At 35.9% G+C, this 16,917-nt stretch overlaps 1 protein-coding gene across 4 annotated transcripts in view; it reads right to left on the bottom strand.

Moving 5' to 3' along the window:
* Window positions 1-16,917, bottom strand: part of LOC129238613 (GTPase-activating Rap/Ran-GAP domain-like protein 3) — a 265,804-nt gene that overhangs the window by 128,136 nt on the left and 120,751 nt on the right. The gene's annotated exons all lie outside the window — the stretch shown is intronic.

Raw genomic sequence — 16,917 nt, 5'->3', positions numbered from 1 at the left:
AAGACATGGATCTAGCATCATGATCCTTAATGGTAAAAAGGGGCTGGCGAGTGGTGTGGACCTGGTTCTTCCGAATCGAGGTTGTGTCTAGAAATCGGCCAGGAAGGTGTTAGCATAAGTTTTTCATGATGCAAAAAAAATTATGTTTGCGGATTATTTGCAAACTGATAAAACAATAAATTCTGAATATTTTTGTAACCTTTTAGACCAGCTGGAGGAAAAAAGTCGTGAAAAAAGTCTCAGTTTGCAAAAGAAAAATATTCGTTTTCATCAAAACAATGAATCCTGTCATAAGAGCATTTTGATAATGACTAATTAATGTTTGAATTGTTGGACCATCCACCGTATTCTTCAGATTTAGCTCGAGTTGACCTCCATCTGTTTCTAGACCTCAAAAAAATTAATACGTGGGAACCGTTTTTCATCAAATGATGAGATCATAACAGCTGTAGAAGCATATTTTGCAGCCCTTTCAGATTCTCGGCTCAGGGATGAAATTCATAAAATGGAATCTCTTTGGAAGAAGTGTATTGATGTTCAGGGGACTATACTGAATAATAAAGTGTATATCAAACCATAAAATTGTATACCTCTTATTGCATTTTATCTTATTTTATTATACAGAATCTTGCTTAAACGAGTATATCCATAGTCTGCTTTATTTCATTTTCAACGGACTCCGTCCTTATTGGAAAACCCGATATGCGTTCACCCTATTGCTTGGCGCAGAACTGTGCTCGTTACCAACATCCGATGAGGTGGTGTTGGCAATGCTGAAGAAAAGGATGGCGAAAGATTTATAGACTTTTGAGCGTGAGCAACAACAAATGCCGTATCTGATAGAACAATGCGTAGTATGAGCTTTCTAATGACATCGTTATAATATAAGTACATTAATGTCAAGCATCTCAGCTGGCTGGGTCAAATCATGCGGAAAGATACAAATGGCATAAGCTTGCAAGTATTTGATGCCGTATATTTTGATGTCAGTAGAGGAGTTCAGAAGGTTGTGTAGGGAGCAGGTGTTTCTTTCACTCACTAACGTCAATTAGCCTGAGAACGGAGAAACAGCGACAGCCAGTTTATTATTTTTTTTTTTTCTGCAACAATTTTTTCATATCCCTGTTTGTTGTTTTATATTTTAATAAAAACTAAATACATCTTAAAAACAGTTTCGAGTTTTAATGCCCCTTAGTTGATAAAAACCCCGAAGAATAGCAGTTTTTATCAAAATACTTTAATACCAATCAAAACCGTTTAGCTCTAATCCATGAATTAAGTTTAATATCCACATCCAATTTTTCGTCGAAGGTATGGTTGCTCCGCAAAACAAATACAAAACATTTTTATCAACACTCTGTCTAAATATCACACGAGATAAACCAGATTGGGAACTCATTTTTACCCGTGAGTCAAGACGAATACAACTGCAACTTTTTCAGTGTCAAGCGCTGGTCGTTGTCGGTGCCTTGCCAGTGTTTTACTCGGTTTTTTACAACAGCAACTGCTAAAATTCACGAAGCGAAAGAAAAATATTGTATTTAGCAATAGTCGAAAGTGACGTAATTGAAAGAAAAAACTCTTGGCTTATCTAGAATAGCGAAGCTGGATCACCTTAAAACCCATCTGGGTTCCAGGACATGCTTTAATAAGAATCAACGAGATCGCAGACAAACACACAAGGGGATGTAGGAGAGAACCATTCATGTTCTTTCCTCCTCTTACTGCTTAAGACAATAAGGAAAATATAAGAAAGTCGCAAGTCCTAGAGAGTGGAGAGTGGACCCAGCCAACATCGCTACAGAGATTAAAACCCAACTAGTGTAAAGCCTATCTACCCATCTCATGACTCATGCCACGAGATCAGGATGTTCCCTCGTTTTAGATTAGGATATGCGATAACCACTCATAGTCCTATTCTTAACGGTACCTATCAATCAATCTGATGACAGAGAGTAACTCTACCATCGTTGACGAATGCCCTGCACCTGATTTATCAAGGATAATAATATTTATGAATTTTTCAGCTACTTTTATCGATAACAGCAGGGTTATCACTAAAATTTTATTATATTGATTTACTTAAGTCTTGGATAACAATAGTTCACTTACAGGGTATTTACAATTCTGTGCGTAAACTACGGAATTAATTTAACACTAAAATTATTCTTCAATTCATTTAGAACTATTTTTGCAGATTGAAAGTATCAGATCCAAATTAATTGTAAAATCCTTTTAAGATTATTATAAAATTAGATTTAGACGAAAATAAATCAAAGTCTAAAGAATTTCAGAAGAAATTCAGTTCCCTTAACACTCTGGAGTATTTATAGCATAACTTCTTCTTACTTGTTTCAAGAAAAAGAGTTCATTATTTCAAAGAGAGAGTTCAGGGATGTAAAAATTAATGAATTCTAGAAGAAAGTGGCACTAAATTATCCTATTAATCATACCAAAGACAATAGTTAATAGAAACTCTCCTGCAATGTAATGATTTCAAGTTGATTACCTTACATCTGGCAGAATACAATGCGATTGAGTCCACAAAACTCAGAGATTGGATGACGAAGCGAACAAATACCTTATGGATTCAAAGTGTCCAACCAAAGACCGCATTTTTAAATTTGGATCGAACTAGGGACGTATACAAGAGATTCAGAGAATGTATACGGAAAGAGCTAAAATAGCGAATAAAAGCTGGGATACATAGGATTTGACTATGCGACAATTAATGTATGTTAAGTAGACAGATAGGGTATAATACTATCTTCGAAAAATTTCAAAACTTAAAATAAAAAAAAACCATCTATAGACATCCAGTGCTGTTGATCTAGTGGAGGAGAGAAACGGGATATAGGCTGGAGAACTGCCTCAGGCTATGAAAATAACTCGGAGTTGTAATTCAAAGTAGACAGACGAGAACTGCCAATAGAGAAAGAAACATGGAAGCAATTACTTATATTAAGTTGCAGATATTTTTTTGACGCTACACAGTAATTTTAGTTTGAAGCTTAATCGAATCGAACGGATTACCACTGGTAGAATAGATTTTTAAGTCGATCGCACATAAGAACTAATTTTGATATGGAAATCATTCAAAAATGTCGTTAATAAAAATACGAAAGCGTAAGAGACCCACAGTACTATCCTGGGAAACACCGGACGAAATTAAAAAGGAATGTGCGGAAATATTATCGAAAACGACCACACAGTTACGATGCGAGAGATACGATTTTATTCAAGTTATACAAATTTATAACATCCCAGACTAAATGCGTGACAAATGCTTTAGAAAAGTCGGTATAGATAGTGCCAGTTTGCATATAATCATTAAAGGCAGGCAGGCAAAACTCGGGAAAAATTGCAAGATTAGTGACTATGGACCTACCAGTCATGAAGTCATGCTGATTGTTAGAGCTTAAGCGCTTGAGTGAAAAATACACCTTCTGCTTGACTAGGTTTTCAATTATGTAGCATCAAAGACATTTAACTTGGCATAGTATTATATTAAATACATATATTTATACTGCAGTTTTAGTATTATGATCTGAAAGCCCTCGTAAGTAGCGCTTTCTATAATACGCGATTTAGTTAGTTTTAATTGGTTATTTTTTAAATAAGTAAATAAATAAATATATATTTATGATGTCATAAATATTTACTAAAATGAGGGGTGACTTTAGAAAACGAGTTCGACGACAAAAACATTTACCTTTGGTTTCAAGCATATATGTTTCTCACATCCAATATATATTTTCGTCCATCACTACAATACTTTATTATATGAATGATTATTCAAAAGTGCACTGGAAGTTTTCCGCTGTCAGTTCCTTTAGGTCTGGCGTCGGAAATCTTGTTACTTTTAATCAGGCTTTAACCCGAAGAAGCGAATAGAAGTTGCATGACGCCAGATCAAGTGGTACGGCGAAATAAATATGTTGTCCTTAGTTAGAAATATCTTGAGAGGCAATGGGGAACAAGCCAGTATATTGTCTTTATGGAGAACTCATGACGGGTTCTTACACAATGCGCTTTGGCTTTTCCTTATTCTTTCACGGAGCTCAGCAATAGCGTGAAAGTAGAACCTTCATTGCCATTCCTTGTAATATTGCTACAATTCGTGATCAATGACAGCACAAAGCCGTTTAACCAACACTCGGTGAATGAAGAACATTTTTCTTACTGATGCTGACAAAAGCAAGTATTCCGCTTTTCACGAGTATACCAATGGAGAAACACGTCATAACTACCGTCACGGGACGGAGATGCCAAACCATGCTGCGGTGGCAAACCCAATGGGACACTGAACTAAGTGGCAGATGAACGGCGAAACTTATTCCACCAATAGGCATGGTGTGCAAAGAAATTTCGGGGAAGGTAACTATTATCTTTCTTAACTCAGTTCCTCTCGGGCCACGGATATTTCCGGAGATACCTATACCGCATGTGCAATTTAAGCGATCCCAAATGCATATATTACGAAGCGCCGAGCGACGACGCTGAACTCACGTTTTCTAATTGTGACAGATAGCTCGTGGAAAGAGATGCTCTGGGGAAGCAGATTGGCGATACCGTCCGCAGCAACATAAACAGCATAACGCTCAAACGCGAGGACAGCTAGAAAGCGGCAAACAAATACGTCGAGGATGTACTACGAAAAAAAAAAACAGACCTCGACACAGTGCAACGAAGCGAAGCCGCACAGATAGAGACACAAGAACATAAGAATATGGAATGAAAGCTGGTCACAAATATGGTGGGCATAGGTGAATAGAATTGGCTCTTTAGGAACGCCGTTCTACGCCCTTCCGAAGTAATACAAAAAGTAGTCTCGAGAAGAATGTTTCCCCAGAAGGAGAGACGATGGGTCGCTGTGAGTGTGAAGGCATTTGGAACTCTACCTCAGCCACCGAAAAAATAAAAACAAACAATGATCGCTGGTCCGAAGCGATAGAAACTAGATAAATAGGTACATTTTTGTACATAAAGCTTTATAACGAGAATGTGTTACAAAAATTTATAATAATATAATAATTTGAGATTCCTTTAATGTTGAGTTTTCACCATATATAGAGTTTTTTTAAAGAAATGTCTTCGGCTCTTTTAATATTTTTATAACTTGTTCTTAATTCATTTTTGAGGATAAAACATTTTTTTTTTCAAAAATTTTGAGCATACAAATACATTTTTTCCAGTGAAACTATTTTTTTTTTGTTTTTTGGATTTTTTTTTAATACTCGCTTTTGTAGTAAAAACTTAATACGAAGATAATTTTATGTGCACTCGTAACGAAGGTATTCCACTTCTCTACACAAAATTAAAAAAATTTCACTTTAAGAGATATACTATATTTCACTTTAAAAAACGTATACCAAATTATTTTTCTTTAATTTGTTCAGTTTACATCTTGTTATACTCAATCGTACAAATCTCCAATTTTTTCAAAATTTTTTTTTATTCTACTATTTTGTATAAAAAGAGGTTGTCTGTAAAGTCGGTTTACTGACGATAGTTTAACGTGAAAACCTAATAAGAAAATACTGATGTAATGGTTGCAATTTTCAAAACAAAATTTTAATTTTATTTGTTTGGTAGGTATTTTGTATGGATATTGAGAAGGAGGTAAATGGAATCGCAATGGAATTGATGAAGTTAAATTTACACAAACGTGAAAAATGACGAAACATTTATCAAATTCATGAAAGATATGTTCAATTTCGATTGTGCATCAGACGTTAATAAGTTAAGAACACTAAGAGGCAACATCATCGATTTGCTTTTTTCAAGACACATTATACTCGAAACACCCTCTTGCATTTCCTACTTTTCCTATCATCGTCCTATTCTCAACAGAGAAATGGTTCATTACCATGCACACAGGAAGAAGGCATATGCAAATGCAAATATGTGAATTTATATACAAATGCGCATATACATACATATACATACTCACTCAAGTAGGAAAGAGCCAGATGTCGAACGTTGTCGAATGCGGGGGCTGATTGTGCTCTTTGTCGTTCGTTCCGCGCTCTTGCTTGGAGTTCAAGCAAGGTAACGACGAATGAGCAAGATAACGACGATTGAGCAAGATAACGACACATTTATTCGTGCGTGCAGCCGGTTAAATCGAATTATAATACGTTATCACGTCAAAAATTATTAAAAAAAAAATTTTATGTTACCGAACCGAAGATAAAGCGTCTTCCAATAACAGGTGTTACAGGGGAATGAATTGCGCTATCAATAGATGATTAACGATTTTTTATGGCCGGAATTGGATGGTATTGATCTGTACAACGTTTATTTTCAATAAGACGGCGCTACATGCCACGAAACCATTCATCTTTTACCGGAAAAGTTTCCAAACCGTGTTATTTCTCGAAGAGGTGATCACAATTGAACACCGAGATCTTATGGCTTTTTCCTCTGGGGCCACGTGAAAGAGAAGGCCTAACCCAACAGCCCAGGGTGGACTCAAGACGTCAAAGATGGAATTCGCGAGGCTATCGAGGACATAGGGCAGCCACTTTGCAATTCGGTTATGGGAAATTTCATGAAAAGGATATTGTCCTGTTAGCGTGGTCAGGGTGGTCATTTGCCTGATGTTGTTTTATACTATTAACGGCATACCTTCCTCTTTATAATGAAATAAACATCCGATCATATATGTTAAAAAGTAGCATTTTTCTTTGAATATCAAAATAACACCTCTTATTAAAAAACCCTATATTTCCCTTTAAAGAAAACTTTACCAAATATTTTTTTTCTTACTTTTTCCGTTTACGTCGTATTATGCTCAATCGTACAAATGACCAATTTTTTTATTCTATTTTGTAAAAAAATCAATACAAACTAAATTTTATGTTAACACGAACAGAAGATATTTCACTTTAAAGAACTCTTTACCATGTACATTTTTTTTTCATTTTTTTCAGTTTATGTCGTATTATACGCAAACGTACAAATATCCAATTTAAAAAAAAAAATTTTTATATTCTATTTTGAATAAAAAATAAATACAAGCAATATTATATGTTAACATGAACCGAAGATATTTCACTTTAAAGAACTATTTGCCAAATAATTTCTTAATTTTTTCGGTTTACGTCGTATTATACTCAAGCGTACAAATAAACCAATTTTTAGAATAATTGACGACAATGTCCAAAATACTTGAATGACTTGACATGAAATCGCTCTAATGTAAAAATAAGCTCAAAGCTGCCACTAAAGTGAAACAGCAGGCAACTTGCCACGTTGTTAACAGCCAGGGCAGGGTATTTGGTTTAGATGGACTATTTAAAAATAGTTAACTCTCGACACCCGCTATGCTTGGCCGTAGCGTGACATTTATTAAGAGCACAAAAAAAAATCCATATTTAAGTGTTTTGGCGGACATACATTAATGTGAATGGGTATACATCATTTTTATCAAACGCTTGCAGCTTTTCATTGGGACATAAACTACATCGTTATATTGTATTATTTACTTTCAATGTACACTGCAAGTGCTAAAACGAATAATTGAGGGTATATTAACCCTAATGCTGCAATCATAAAAGGAAACGTTTTTGACGTTAATGGGTCAATATTGCCAAATATATAAAAGAAAATGTTTTTGTTATAATTCAAGGAATACGAGTATAGCCTTTTTTATTTAATAAATACAAAATAAATAAATATAAAATAAATAAATATAAAATAAATAAATACAAAATTTAAAAAATACAAATTTAAGAAATACAAAATTTATTTATAAAAGTTCAAAATATAGAGTTCTTACGTTTGTTTTAAAAATTTAACACATCTGATCGATGCCTCAGAATGAACTTGACTAATGAATTTTTCGCAGCTAACACAAATTAGTGTTATATTTTGGGTTGTTGGATCGATTTATACAAATGAAGCTACGCCCATATTTAAAATGTGTAGGTTGTGTACTGAGTAAATATACCGCTCAGACTCTTTATAGACACATACCAAATGATTGTAGTTTTTTTTGCATTTAGCAAAATATGTATTACGTACTTAGGTTTCTTAGAAATTTCCACATAAAAGAATGTTTTGTTCTTTCAGACTGTGCCAAATAGAGTTATTTTACTTTCAAATAATTCACTCCACAATCGTGATATTTGAAAGAAAAAATGTCGCATATTTTAGTACCCTATTTTGTTTTGGTAAGGAATGGACAAAGTCTATCCCGTTCCACCAATTGTTTATCAAAATTTGTGTATATTTGAAATTTTTTCTTTTAATTAAGTTTTATAAAATATAAAGTATAAAAGTAGAAAATAAAAGTATAAATATTATATTAACAAAAAAATGTTCATCCGTTTATATCAAAGTTGTAAAGAAATACTCATTATAATATATATATATGAATATGTATATTAATAAGTTAATCAATTATATATTCTTCGGTGCTGCTTACAATCTCTTCCCACCTCTAGACCAATTTGTTGATGCCGTTCTGCCAAAAATTGCCTGGTCTGGTGTCAAAGAATTTATTGAGACAGGTTTTAAGGACCTCTTTGTTAGCGAAGGTAACGCCCTTCGTATGGTTTGACAGGGAGCGGAAAAGATGGTAATCGGTCGGTGCAAGGTCCGGATGGCGTATGCTGAAGGACCTCCAATTCGAGCTCTTGGAGTGCGGCTTTGACGACTTGTGCAAGATGGGGCCTGGCGTTGTCGTGAAGGAGCTGCATTCACGCGGTGTAGCTGGGCAATGTAGGGCTCCTTGTTGACCGTGGCATTCTTTTCAAGAAATTCCCAATGCACCGTGCCCTCTCTATCCCACCAAACACATTTCATGATCTTCTTTGGATGAAGATCCGGCTTGGCACTCGGCTTTGCATCACTTCTTTCTTTGCTTCATATTGATGTATAGGAACCATTTCTCATCTCCTGTGGCCATTCGGTACAAAGAGCGTTGTTTATGACCGCATGTTGCTCGATGGCGGGCGAAATGGTGAGAAGCAATTTGAAGCCGACTTTCTTTGTTTTATTTGTTGACCCCGTGAGGCACCCCGTCTCCCAATTGTTCTGGAAATTCCATTGAATGAAGATGATTGAGAATCGTTTTATGATCGCAATTAATTTTTTTTTTTTTTGTCAATTCATAACTCGACTGACGACCGTTCTCCTTCAAAAGTGATTTGAGACGTTCTTCATCAAATTCAGAAAACCTTCCGCTGCAGGACGTATCATCGACCGTTTTTGAACTTTGCAAACCATTTCCGTGCTGCAAATTCGCCTATGACACCTTCTTCATACACGTCGCAAATGTTCCGGGCTGCTTTGGCAGCTTTTTGACCTCGATGAAAAGCAAAGAAGAGCAGGTGTCGAAAATGCCTTCTAGGTATTCCACTTGTAAGCCTCAAAGCTAATAAAAAATTAAAGAACTCAAAAATGCAATTAACATAGTTTTGTAGAGCAGAAAGAGTTCTATCGAACGAATACTTACCCTTTGCCAAACTGCAAACAAATCGTTGCAAAATAAAAGAAAATATAAAAACGCTACGAACTTATTCCCCAACCCCATACATAAAACACAGGAAAAGTGTTAAATGGTAAAGGCGAATTCCAGATATGCATACCTATTTAGTCATGTTTTTGAGCATACTAGTTGAATACCATGCAGTAAAAGGATAGATTTGTGACCCTAAGTTTCAGAGGACTAAAAACTGAAACAAACGTAACCTGAAATTTGTAAAGCATCAAAATCAACTAGGCTATTTAACATTTGCATTGAGGCTCGCTAACATTTCCAGTCTTTCTTAAGATTATGCTGATCAGACGTACTAATTGAAAAGGTATGTTTAATATCTTTAGATAATGTTCAACATGTTTTCGATTGAGTTTGTCAAACGCTTGTTTTAAATCTATAAAATATTTCAAATATAATATTTGGGACAGTGAAATTTTCATTCCCTAACTAAAGGAAGTGTTGTACCGAATACATTTTTTCCTCATCTCCACAACTTCTGAAGAAGTCATTGCGATGTATACACACTTTACTGGCTAGGTTGCCAATAGTGCAGTGACAGACACCTGTGAGGACGGTGGTAGATGATCTGATGAATCCAAGCAGACATTTTGTCCTTTTAAGATTCAGATTTGGTCAGAGCGCTTTGAGAACCCTGTAGTTAGTAGTCATTGGTTTCCGCAATCCTCTCAAGTCAATCGCAGTGCACAGTTCGTTTAGAGGAATGCTTATGTTCTCTACTCGTACCACTCGCTGAAGGTAAAGCTCAGAGCCTTTGCTTGCCCACTCATCCGCTCTTTCTCCCAGTGCCTTCATCCCTGCTTGACTCTCCACTAAAATGGCAAGCTGCATTGATGGACGCCGATAACTTTTTCATCATATTCATTTTGCTTATTGTAGGTATAGTATAATATTTGAAAATATTTTGTAGCATAAAGATGAAAGTTGTAAGAGTAAAAACTGTTGGTGCGATGAAATGATAACAAATTTTGATAATTTGCATAACTTATCACTGATTGAGTGACATTCATTTATCAAGTTCGAGAAACACAAAACTTTTCGCAACGTCGACAATTTGAAAAAATGATAACGATAAATCGTTGAAGAAATTGGCATATTGCCACTAAAATTTTTCTAAATTTTTACTTTACCTATTAAATATATTTGACGCCTCATAGAGCATCATCGTGCAAAGTTTCCTGTGTTTTTACTTGTTGATTTTTTTTATATTCATGTATAACACCCTAAAGCTATTTAAGAATTTATTTAAATTTTATGAAGTATTTTTTTTTCGATTTCCCAATTGACACAGTAATAACAATAAACTATGAACTGGCTTTTGCCGGAAGGATTTTAGTGCAGCCAATTCAAAATGCGCATGGACTTATTCATAAAATGTTTACTAGCTCTTACTTGCATCATAAATATAAATAATAAAAAGCTTTAGTTATCGCATAAAAAAATAAAATATGAAAATAAACTCAATTCTATTTGATGAGTGATGTTGCCCGAAGTGCTCGTGAATGCAAGGAAAATTGTTTTTCGCGCATACATACTTCTTTTGCTGATATCCCTCGCCTAATGGCGGCTAGCAGCAATAAAGCTGGGAGATTTTTATTGCCCACTTAACCAAAATATAAAGTAACATGTGTTACATCTATTGAAAATAATAAAAAGCGCTCGTTCACTTCAATTTTGCTGCTTTTCATGGAATACGTTGAAAGGGTCTCGGTATTCAAATGTTAATAAAGTTAAGTGAAAACCTCTGCTGTGACGAAGTTTTCAAAAGCCGAACTTTAAATACAAAACAAAACAATAAAATTTTAATTTCATCACATACATATCATTTTATCATCTGTTATACTGGAGAGATGGTATGCACTGTTATTTATTTTAAGCTTTTATGTATTTTCAGCCTTACCGAAACAAAAATGCAATTTAAGCATGAACGTTGAATGTGCGTACGAGGAACTCGCCCGTACGATTACTACCGTGCACAAAAATGTGAAAAAACCTCTACAAATAGGTTCTTTTTTCAATTGATTCGTTACTGATTCTTCTACTTCAATCTTTAAAAGCGGCAATAAGAATGATGTGCGTAACTATAGAGCAATTTAAGAGCTGCCTGCTAACAGGTGGCGCTAAAGTAATCCTCCTATCAGAAAATGCTATAAATTTTGCGATTGGCCCCTAATATCAGTTCTGTTTTGACATTTGTGTAGTAAAAACATGCGAAATACACGTTAATAAACAATGTTACGCCACACTGCTCCAGAACGCGGAATATTGCTGACTATTTATTTGACCAATAATCGGTCGGTGACTTTGGCACAACGTGAATTTCGTCGCAGATTTCCTCGCTGTTCAACGCCTACTGGTGAAACACTGCGACGTTTAGCCACTCGCGTCGAAGAGACTGGCACAACACGAGATGCTGACAGGCGTGGCAGACCCCGGAGTAGCCGTTCTGCAGAGAATATTGCCGCTGTAGCCGAGGATGTCATGGAAGCGCCAGGCAAATGGGTATCAGTCGACGGTCTCTACAGCGAATTTTGGTACAAGATTTGAAGATGTTTCCGTACAAAGTCCAGACGGTGCATCAGCTGTTAGCTGCTGACCGCCAATCGCGTCTAACATACGCTCAAACCATCCTTAATCACCACCAAGAGGAATATGGTTTTTCATCAAAAATAATCATGAGTGATGAGGCCCATTTCCATCTTAGCGGGTACGTAAATAAGCAAAATTTACGCTTCTGGGGCACTGAAAATCCGCGTGTAACCCACGAAGAGCCATTACACCCGCTCAAAGGCATTGTAAGGCGTGCTGTTTTCGCTGGAGGAGTCATCGGTCCTTTTTTCTTCGAAAACGTCACGGGCCAAACGGTTACTGTGAATGGTGAGCGCTACAGAGCAATGAACAACGAGTTCTTTTTGCCGCAACTTGATGAATTGGGATTGGAAAACATGTGATTCCAACAGGACGGTGCAACGGCACACACTGCACGTGCCACAACCGATATGCTGAAGGATGCATTTCCCGGGCGATTTGCACTGGCCAGCAAGATCGCCGATTTGACCGATCCAGACTTCTTTTTGTGGAGCTTTTTGAAGCCGCGGGCTTATGTTAACAAGCCTCAGACTCTTGCAGCTCTTAAAGACAATATCCGTCAAGAATGTGAGGACCTATCGCCAGAAGTTTTGGCCAAAGTGATGGAAAATGCCATAGAAAGGGTTCAAATGGCAATCAACTGTGGCGGCGGCCATTTAGATGACATCATATTCTCGACTTTATGTAAAAAAAATTAAAGGACCAAATAAAAATAATCCACAAGAAGAATCAAAGTTTTTCATTTTTTTTAAATTACAGCCAAAAAACATCGCAAGGTTACTTTTGCGCCACCTTGTACTTTTAAAATATTCGAAGCTACTATTAAAGAAAATTATACATGAACAAATAAAGAAAAATTATGTTTAAATGAAAGTTTTAATTTCTTTCCACTAACATGGTTTTGTAACAGGTAGGCCTGTTTTCAATCTAGCCATTTCCAGTGAATATTGTCTGGAATAATTTTTGTCTGGACTAGTTGATTGCATGTATACTTATTCTTTACATATAATTTGTTTGTGTAAATTGGATTCTTTTGACTTTTACTCGGTTTTCCTTCAATCGGTAAAACCTTACCTAAGTGAAAGGAATTGGCGGTGAGCCTTTTGCTCTTTAATTGCCACTTCTGGAGTACCTCGTGGTAATATTTTGAGCCTCCTACTTGTCGTATTATTTATAATTGTTATTAAGAGTTGGTTTTCATTTGCCAGGCACCTGTTATATGCCGGCGACTTAAACTTTTTTGCCAGAATAAGAAAGAGTACATAATCATGTATCTACATATATAAATCTAAAAAAAATGTTAAGTCACTTATTCTTATCATCCACAATCGTCATATGATATCTTTAATAATGCACTCCAATCTGTGAATGATATCAAAGGCTTAGAAGTAATTTTTAACCAAAATTTTTCTTTCTCAAGTCATATCAATTTTATTATCTCAAAATCATATGATTGTGTAATTTTGTTTGGCGTAATAGGTCAAACTTTCAGATCCTTACATAATTAAATTACTGTTTATCCCGTTTGTTCGGTCTAGGTTGGAATATGCTTCATTTATTTGGTTACCTTATCATCAATTTGCTGGCATCAGAATAGAACGGGTACAAAAGATGTTTCTTAAATTTGCCCTAAGATCTTTCAACTTTTCTGTACTATATCCGTCTGCTATCTTTTGTGTTTAATTTAATTCTTCATTCAAGATATTCAAAACCAAATTCGAGTTCAATGTATCTCACAAACACTGAGAGCTGAGATGCATCATACGATAATTTACGAATTGAACGCTTTCATTTTCCATATTAGTTGAAGAAAAAAATCAACTGACTTGTTTTGCATTCTTTTTTTGCCAAATAATCAGAACTTTTTATAGTTATTTTTTTCCTCTTTTTTCATTGCTTAATCACTCCACTTGAGAGCATAGTTCCTCAAAAAGATTCGTCATGTGCTAAGATTTGTTGCCTTTGTTTTTGCGTTATCCTACGAGATGTGGACTGCAGCTACCACAAGCAAGGACGACCTACTCCAAATGGTTCTGGGTCGACTTTCTCCAGATGGTTATGGGTCGACCGCGCGCTGTACTTCCTTGTAGATTCCAGTCTAGCGTCATTCAAGTTAAGTGATCTGTTAGCCTTCTGGGGGTGTGACATATCCATCGCTATTTTCTGCGTTTTATCTGTCCCGGGATAGGCTCTTCATCGTAAGATTTCACAGTGCGGCATTACTGATTGTTTTTGCCCAAAACAGATCTGGAGTCACTGGGTGGTATTGTTTGAAACGAGCCTTGTTTCAATTCCGTACAGCAATGCCGAATTTACACAAGAGTTGAATATATGAAGCTTTGTTCTCTAGACGATGCGTAATTTTGTTATTATTGTACAACCAAAGTCACAGATCCCCTCGACTAATCACTATGTGGCGTGAGCTGGTTTGGTTGACTCTCATGGCCTTGGTATTGGCAATGTCGACCAGTCCAGTCCGCCAGTGCATGCTAGTGTGACTAAGTCGTCCCATTTCGCCTGCTATCGGAAACTTTATGTGAAAGGAAGCAGACTTCGTCACGAAGTCCTGGAGATATTTGGTGAAGTCCCAAATGATATCTCTTTTTTGCGTTTGTGAACTTTCTTATGATATCATCAAAAACAACTGTAAAGAGAAGCGGGGACAGTGGACATCCGTGCCATATTCCTACGTTGCTAGAAAGGGGCTTGCTTATAATATCTTTATGATAGTTTTAAAATCTCCTAAAATTGTACGATATATCACACAAAGTTCACAAATGTTTTTGTTAATGAAACATAGCTAAAAACGCAGAACTTTAAATAATTTTAATATACATATTATTCAAATATTCGAAATATTATATAACACATGGCTGAAAAGTTCCGGGCCCAACAAAGAAAATTTCCATCAAGAACAACAGCTCAGCGCCCCTCTAACATTTCAATACCACATTTGTAGAATGATTTGTCTTTTACCTCAAAATAGACCTCGGTTTCAGCGATAACCCCTTTATTCGAGCGAAATTTCCTACCGACGAGCATTTTTTATGATTGCAAAGACCCAGTAGTCGCGTGGAGCCAAATCTGGCGAATGCGGTGGATGTGGGAGCAGTTCGAAGTTCAATTCACGTAGTTTTGTCATTGCTTTGCCATCATCAACACGTTCTTCTTTTTGGTGAACACTGCGCAACCACGGCACCCACTTTGAACAGAGTTTTCTCATAGTCAAATGCTCTTGCTTCTTCTAGTTGCTCCTGATTGAGCGGAGTCTCCATAACTCTTTTTAAGCCATTGCTTCGCTTGAACGGTATTTTTTCCTATCGAGAATAATCGTAAAATAAAACCAGGATTTTTTTTATCCATTGTTTAAAAAACAACAAAAGTAGCGTCACTCTTAGCACAATAACTCAGGAACTAATAAATCGAATATTATGAAATTTTAACAGTTGTCGTTTCAAGTTTTGTACTAATTGAAATAGAGATGAATGCTACAGAAAAAAATTGGTACACAAAAAATACTTTACATTTTTTAAAACTTTTTGAGAAAGTTAGACCCATCAGATTTCCTTCGTCTCTATTTAATTTCCGTTTTGGGAACAACACAACAGTTTGACCAGATGATATTATCTGACCAAAAATTATTTCATCGTCCAGATGAAATTCCCAAAATAACTCTTTATTATTTGTTTCTTGTAATTCATGGCCACCTTCTAAATCAAAATGCCCTATGTGATGCATACACTTGCGTCTCCCATCTTTAACTAATTCAAAAATTTCCTCAAGAGCTAACTTTCATATTAAAGTAGTGATTGCTAGCCACGTTTCCTTGAAAAATTCTGATTTGAATTTGAGTTGAACTCAACGATGCGATTGCTGCTAATGATAAGTAACAGCTGTTCGTGACTTTTGTACATTTGAGTTGCTTAACTTTGTGCGATATATCGTACACGTATTTTGAGAAAGCGTCTATTTTTTATGAGGATAATTTTTAACTATTATCTAAATTGTGGCTTTCGCAGTTTTCGAATGCAACAAAAAACGTCTTTCTTAAGCACGCGCTCCAATTATCTCACTGATATTAGAGACAGCGTTGGTTTTGTACAAATGGAAAAATATAGTTTCATGTGCTCTTTAAGCAGTAATTTTTGCGTGAGAAAAAACATCATCAAATCTACAACAAAAGCATAGTGTGGTCACTCGACCATCAGTGTCTTAAATTTGCGCAGGGTCATGCTTTTGCAATTAACGCCGAACGTTGTGGTCTCCTAATTAAGGTCGACACACCAGAAATGTTCACGAAAATCCATGATATACTATGCAAAGGTCCGTTAGGAAAGGTGTGCAAACATGAAGAGGCTGTTATCATGTGGATATGAAAAAGCTAACCGATAACAAATCGACAACAATAAACAACCACTTAGTAGCCGTAGGTGAAATATGAATTAATTCCAACATAGCTATGGCCAAGTAATAGTCGGAGTAGGAGACTTTTCAAGGTAAACCGGTTCAAATGAAGGCAAAAGCAAGTTCTTGACATGCCTGTGAAGTTATACACATCAATTACCTTGAAATAACCGCCGATCGAAGGTGGCCCGACCGCATGAAGAAAAAGTTTTTTTCTAACACGAAAATGACCCAGAAATACAACAGCAGTGACAAGGCGTTGAAATTCTACTTCTTGAATTGCTACATTTTCAGCATATTCTCGTATAATAAAATCCCTCAAATTAGCATTGTTGACTACTACTAATTTTTCATATAAAATTTAAGTAAAGTTTCTTTGCTATAATTTAAGTATTCTTTTCAATTACGCTCAGCCTTGA

The sequence above is a fragment of the Anastrepha obliqua genome, chromosome 2 (assembly GCF_027943255.1).
Source record: "Anastrepha obliqua isolate idAnaObli1 chromosome 2, idAnaObli1_1.0, whole genome shotgun sequence".
NCBI lineage: Eukaryota > Metazoa > Arthropoda > Insecta > Diptera > Tephritidae > Anastrepha > Anastrepha obliqua.
This window is presented reverse-complemented; position numbering and strand designations above follow the sequence as displayed.